Here is a 6,844-nt window from a genome sequence, read left to right on the forward strand (position 1 = left end):
GTAGTAATAGTAATAGTAGTAGTAATATTGCTATGATTATTTCACTGTGCAGGGATGAAGCAGCTCCTTTGCAAGATAGGAAAAATCTCCCAGACATCCCCCACCCCCTGCATTTTCTCCTCCCAGTATATGACACAGATTCTATCCTGTCCTCCTTCGGAAATGAAAAAACCCTCATGCACATAATAGAATCTGTGAATATTGGTATTTTCTTTTTTCCCTAGGTCACTGGTGATTCCCTCTCAAGATGGCACCTGGAGAGTTTCCAGTACTCTACCAGCCTCAGCTGCGTGAGGGAGAGTCAAGCAGAGGCCTACCCATTTCAATCCTAGCTTGGGCAGTGGCTAGAGGGTGGAAGGCAATCTGCTACAACTCAAAACTCACCTGTGTTGAGCAGCAGCAGCATGGGAGAGAGTCGACAGCAGAGACTCAAGTTGTGCGGAAGAAGGCAATGGTAATCAATCAATCAATCATATTTATTGAGCACTTACTGTGTGCAGAGCACTGTACTAAGCGCTTGGGAAGTACAAGTTGGCAACATATAGAGACAGTCCCTACCCAACAGTGGGCTCACAGTCTAAAAGGGGGAGACAGAGAACAAAACCAAACATACTAACAAAATAAAATAAATAGAATAGCTATGTACAAGTAAAATAAATAAATAAATAGAGTAATAAATATGTACAAACATATATACATATATACAGGTGCTGTGGGGAAGGGAAGGAGGTAAGATGAGGGGGAAGGAGAGGGGGAGGAGGGGGAGAGGAAGGAAGGGGCTCAGTCTGGGAAGGCCTCCTGGAGGAGGTGAGCTCTCAGTAGGGCCTTGAAGGGAGGAAGAGAGCTAGCTTGGTGGATGTGCGGAGGGAGGGCATTCCAGGCCTGGGGGATGACGTGGGCCGGGGGTCGATGGCGGGACGGGCGAGAACAAGGCACGGTGAGGAAATGAAACCACTTCCATATTTTTACCAAGAAAACGCTATGAATACACTACCAGAACAATTGCATATGGAGAGTGGGGTCTTCTGGAAGAGCTGTGTCCATGGAGTCACTATGGGTCAGAAATGACTTGACAGCATAAGACGTTACAAGACACTGGTGATTTCCAGATCCTTGCTAATTTTATTTTCTATTTATTTTCAGAGTGAAGTGAAGCCGTCTGCACTCAGCTAAGTAGAGGTATTGATTTGGTTGACCTAACCTCTTGCTCAGTTTGCATCTTAGCCTGTCTCTCCCTTAGGAAACCTATAAATTAAGGTCAGCAATGTATAGGCATAGGCCTCCTCTAATCTACAGAAGCAGTGGTTAGCATTCACTGAGCGCTCATAGTTGATCCATTAATGATGCAGCCTCGGAGTTGCTTTTAATTTTTAGAGGGGGCAACAAAGTTCCTTCGTTGGGTAACTTAGAAACATTTTGGGCACTGAGTCTGCCTTCATCAATGGAATAGTTGCTCTGAGAAGTCTCAAAGAAGGATTTCTGGGGATGGATGGAACCCAAGATTCTGTCACATAGGTTAATGTTTCAACGGCTTAAGCTCATTCTCACACGATCAAAAATACCCTAGCGCCAAACTCTTCTATCTAAATCACTTGAGGGACCAAGCTGAAATCTTTCCCCCTATATTTTTGATTCCTTCACCTCATCCTACTCTGTCACCTTTCTTGTCCTAGTTGGGAGGGGGTGGCATTGGGACAAAGAAAGACAGAATGATCTTTTCTACCTTCTACTATTCATTCATTCATTTAATCATATTTATTGAGCACTTACTGTGTGCAGAGTACTGTACTAAGCACTTAGTACAAGTTGGCAACATATAGAGACGGTCCCTACCCAAAAACAGGTTCACAGTCTAGAAGGGGGAGACAGACAACAAAACAAAACATGTGGACAGGTGTCAAGTCATCAGAATAAATAGAAGTAAACCTAGATGCATATCATTAACAAAATAAATAGAATAGTAAATATGTACAAGTGAAATAGAGTAATAAATCTATACAAACATATATACAGGTGCAGTGGGGAGGGGAAGAAGGTAGGGCGGGGGGATGGGGAGGAGGAGAGGAAAAAGGGGGCTCAGTCTGGGAAGGTCTCCTGGAGGAGGTGAGCTCTCAGTAGGGCTTTGAAGGGAGGAAGAGAGCTAGCTTGGCGGATGTGCGGAGGGAGGGCATTCCAGGCCAGGGGGAGGATGTGAGCAGGGGGAGATCGGCAGGGGGACAGGTGAGAATGAAGTACAGTGAGGAGGTTAGCAGTGGCAGAGGAGCAGAGAGTGAAGGCTGGGCTGTAGAAGAAGAGAAGGGAAGTGAGGTAGGAGGGGGCGAGGCGATGGAGAGCCTTGAAGCCAAGAATGAGGAGTTTTTGCTTGATTCGTAGGTTTACTGGTAGCCACTGGAGATTTTTGAGGAGGGAGTAACATGTGCAGAGCATTTCTGCACAGAGATGATCCGGGCAGCAGCGTGAAATATAGACTGCAGTGGGGAGAGACAGGAGGATGGGAGATCAGAGAGGAGGCTGATGCAGTAATCCAGTCGGGATAGGATGAGAGTGCTTGGCACATAGTAAGCACTTAATAAATGCCATTATTATTATTATTATTATGAGAGGATAGGATTCACTCTGCAATGGCTTCTTCCCTCTGCTTTCAAACATGCTCATGTCTCCCCTATTCTAAAAAAAAAAAATCTATCTTGACCCCACAGATCCTATCACTTATCACCCCATTTCCCTCCTACCATTTCTCTTCAAACTCCTTAAGGGAGGTGTCTACACCCGCTGTCTCAAGTTCTCCTCCTCCAATTCTCTTCTTGACCCCCTCCAATCTGGCTTCCACCCCTTCACTCTGCAGTATTCACCCTCTCAGAGGTCACACATGATCTCCTTGCCAAATCCAAATCCATCCTAATCCTCCTCAGCCTCTCAGCTGCCTTTGCCATCATCCCCCCTCCTGAAAACATTATCCACCCTTGGCTTCACTGACACTGTCCTCTCCTGGTTTTCCTCCTTTCTTACTGGTCTTTCTCTCCCAGTTTCTTTCATGGGTTCCTCCACCGCCTCCCATCCCCTAACTATGGGTGTCCTTCAAGGGTCAGTTCTAGGTCCTCTTCTATTCTCCATCTACACCCACTTCCTTGGAGAACTCATTTGTACCCTGGCTTCAACTACCACCTCAACGTGGATGATACCCAAATCTACATCTCCAGCTTTGATCTGAGAAGGAGTGTGGCTCAGTAGAAAGAGCCCGGGCTTTGGAGTCAGAGGTCATGGGTTTGAATTCCAGCTCCGCCAATTGTCAGCTGTGTGACTTTGGGCAAGTCACTTAACTTCTCTGGGCCACAGTTACCTCATCTGTAAAATGGGGATTAAGACTGTGAACCCCCCTCCTGATCACTTGGTAACCTCCCCAGCACTTAGAACAGTGCTTTGCACATAGTAAGTGCTTAATAAATGCCATTATTATTATTATCATTATTATCTCTTGCTCTCTCTACAGTTTAACATTTTCTCCTGCCTTCAAGACATCTCTACCTGGGTGGATGTTCTGCCATCATTTCCAACTTCTCATGTCCAAAACAGAGCTCCTTATCTTTCCACCAAAACACTGTCCTCCTTGTGACTTTCTTATCACTGAGAGCAGCACCACCATCCTTCCTGTCTCACAAGTCTATAACCTTGGTGTTATCCTTGACTCTTCTCTCTCATTCAACCCACATATTCAATCTATCACTAAGTCCTGTCGGTTCAACCTTTACAACATCACTAAAATCTGCCCTTTCCTCTCCATCCAAACTGCTATCACGTTAATTTGATCACTCGTCCTCTATTTATTTAATTACTTTACTTGTACATATTTATTCTATTTATTTTATTTGGTTAATATGTTTTGTTTTGTTGTCTGTCTCCCCCTTCTAGACAGTGAGCCTGCTGTTGGGAAGGGACCATCACTCTATGTTACCAACTTGAACTTCCCAAGCACTCAGTACAGTGCTCTGCACACAGTAAGTGCTCAATAAATACGATTGAATGAATGAATGAAATGCAGTGATTTGCTTAAGATCACACAATAGACAAGTGGCAGGGCCCTTCTACTTCCCAGAACCATTCACTGGCTGTCTGTGTCCCTCTGCATCAAGCAAAAACTCACAATCAATTTCAAGGTTCAGCACCAATTCACCAGCTCAACTCATTCCCCCTTAACTCTCTGTTCTCCTCACCTCCTATTCTTCAACTCGTTCTCTTCACCCCTTCTAAATTCACCTTCAAATGGAATGTCACCCCTGACTCTTCCACCCCAGGCCCCAACTCACACTTTTCCCCCTGGCTTGAAGTTCTTTCCTTCCCCACATCTAACCGACCTCAGGTATTCCTGAATTTAAAACCTACCTAAAAACCCCACGTCCTCTTACCTACCTTCCCCATTTGATTCCCAACATTCAAAATGGTACAAACCCTTCAGTCATCTCCAGCGCTTGTGAAGTTATTTATATTTGTCCTCGGCACTTCTGTGTATACATTTATTCAACTGTGCATTCAGTTAAATATTTTGACTACTCTATCTGTAAATATTTTATATCTATGTAAAGTCCTTATGGGCAGGGAACATGTTGCCTGTTTGTTTTGTACTTTTCAAGTACTTAGAGGAGTGCACTGCACCAAGTGGGTGCTTAAATAAGACTTCTATGACTAATAAGAATTATAGCATTTGTTAACAGCATACTATGTGCCTAGCACTATATAAAACTCTGGGGTAGATACAAGATAATCAGGTCCGATGCAGCCCCTGTCCCACATGGGGCTCAGAGTCTAAGGAGGAGGGAGAACAAGAATTTTACAGATGAGGAAACAGAGGCCCAGGCAAGTAAAGGAAAGCTTGCCAAGGGCAGAGAATTTGTCTACCAATTTTGTTATATTGTTATATTGTACTCTCCCAAGGGCTTAGTACAGTGCTCTGCACACAGTAAGAGCTCAATAAATATGATTGGTTGATTAACTTTATATAGTACTCTCTCAAGTCCTGCATGCATCATACATCGCTGCATCAGAGAAGCAGTGTGGCTTAGTGGAAAGAGCCCGGGCTTTGGAGTCAGAGGTCATGGGTTCAAATTCGGCTCCCCCACTTGCCAGCTGTGTGACTTTGGGCAAGTCACTTAACTTCTCTGCGCCTCAGTTATCTCATCTGTAAAATGAGGATCAAGACTGTGAGCCCGCCATGGGACAACCTGATCACCTTGTAACCTCCCCAGCACTTAGAACCGTGCTTTGCACATAGTAAGTGCTTAATAAATGCTATCATTAAGTGCTTAATACAGTGGTATGTACACAGTAAATGCTCAATAAATACCATTGATTGATAAACTGATTGTACAAGATCAGCCAACAGGCAAGTGATGAACTGGAATTAGAACCCCGGTCCTCTGACTCGCAGGCCACTAGGCCAAGCTGCTTCCATACTACTATTGTTAATATTAATTAAACACTAATATGACTATTAATGTTAATGATAATAAGCACTCGACTCAGTTGGTGGTCTGCATCTGGACAAAGAGCTTGGCGGTAGAAGAAAGGAAGAGCTATACACAATGGGACAGAAGACGTGGCAGAATTCAATAGTGGATTGAAGACAGTAGATCAAAGAGGGGATAATAATGATAATTATAATTTTGGCATTTGTTAAGCACTTACTATGTGCCAAGCACTGTTCAAAGCACTGGGGGAGATACAAGGTAATCAGGTTGTCCCACATGGGGCTCACAGTCTTAATCCCCATTTTCCAGATGAGGGAACTGAGGCACAGAGAAGTTAAATGACTTCCCCAAAGTCACAAAGCGGCTAAGTGGCGGAGGCAGGATTAGAACCCATGACCTCTGACTCCCAAGCCCGGGCTCTTTCCACTGAGCCATGCTGCTTCTCTAGAATCAAGGACACTGAATGATGGAGATGGGTTGGATAGAAGGTTTAGAGAAGCAGAGTGGCTTAGTGGAAAGAGCCCGGGCTTTGGAATCAGAGGTCATGGGTTTGAATCCCAACTCTGCCACTTGTCAGCTGTGTGACTTTAGGCAAGTCACTGGACTTCTCTGGGCCTCAGTTACCTCATCTGTAAAATGGGGACTAAAACTGTGAGCCCCATGTGGGACAACCTGATCACCTTGTATTTGCCCCAGCGCTTAGAACAGTGCTTTGCACATAGTAAGTGCTTAACAAATACCATCTTTTTTTTTTGGAGGAAGGTTGGGTTATATACTGTACTCTCCCAAGTGCCTAGTACAGTGCTCTGCACACAGTAAGCGCTCAATAAATATGACTGAATGAATGAGTGAATGATTGGTCTTGGCCAGCAGGAACTTGAACTTGTTTCCACCTACCGGAAGAGATTCAAAAACAGTGACAGAATGAAGCCTAGTCATTAATTAATTCAGTCGTATTTATTGAGTGCTTACAGTGTACAGAGTATTTTACTAAGCACTTGGGAGAGTATAACGGTGAATAGACACATTCCCTTCCCACAATGAGCTTACAGTCTAGAGGGGGAGACAGACATTGATAGAAATAAATGGCAAGGGAGTACAGCATCTTGGTCCCTCTGGAAGCTGCAATCTGGGCTACGTGACTGGACTAAGTGTCCTACTCAATAACCTTTCATGAAGTGGCCCTTCCACCCCCAAACTGCCTGGTTCCCCCCCTTCTTTGACTGCATCCCAGATTAGTTGGAGGCAAATATTTATCCTTAACGTCAATGTTCCCTCCACCCCCAATAAACACACGCACACACACACAGTTTGTGACCCCACACCCCAAGTAAAAATGCACTAAGATCAGCCCCACTGTCTTCTGCTTTAGGTTAAATTCA

At 44.6% G+C, this 6,844-nt stretch overlaps 1 non-coding gene across 1 annotated transcript; it reads left to right on the forward strand.

The window, feature by feature from the left end:
* Positions 1–236: 236 nt before the first annotated feature.
* Positions 237–374, forward strand: LOC119927748. Its single transcript, XR_005450723.1, has one exon. It is a non-coding gene; the product is annotated as a small nucleolar RNA SNORA7 (small nucleolar RNA).
* The last annotated feature ends 6,470 nt before the right edge of the window (positions 375–6,844 follow it).

The sequence above is a fragment of the Tachyglossus aculeatus genome, chromosome 4, assembly GCF_015852505.1.
Source record: "Tachyglossus aculeatus isolate mTacAcu1 chromosome 4, mTacAcu1.pri, whole genome shotgun sequence".
NCBI lineage: Eukaryota > Metazoa > Chordata > Mammalia > Monotremata > Tachyglossidae > Tachyglossus > Tachyglossus aculeatus.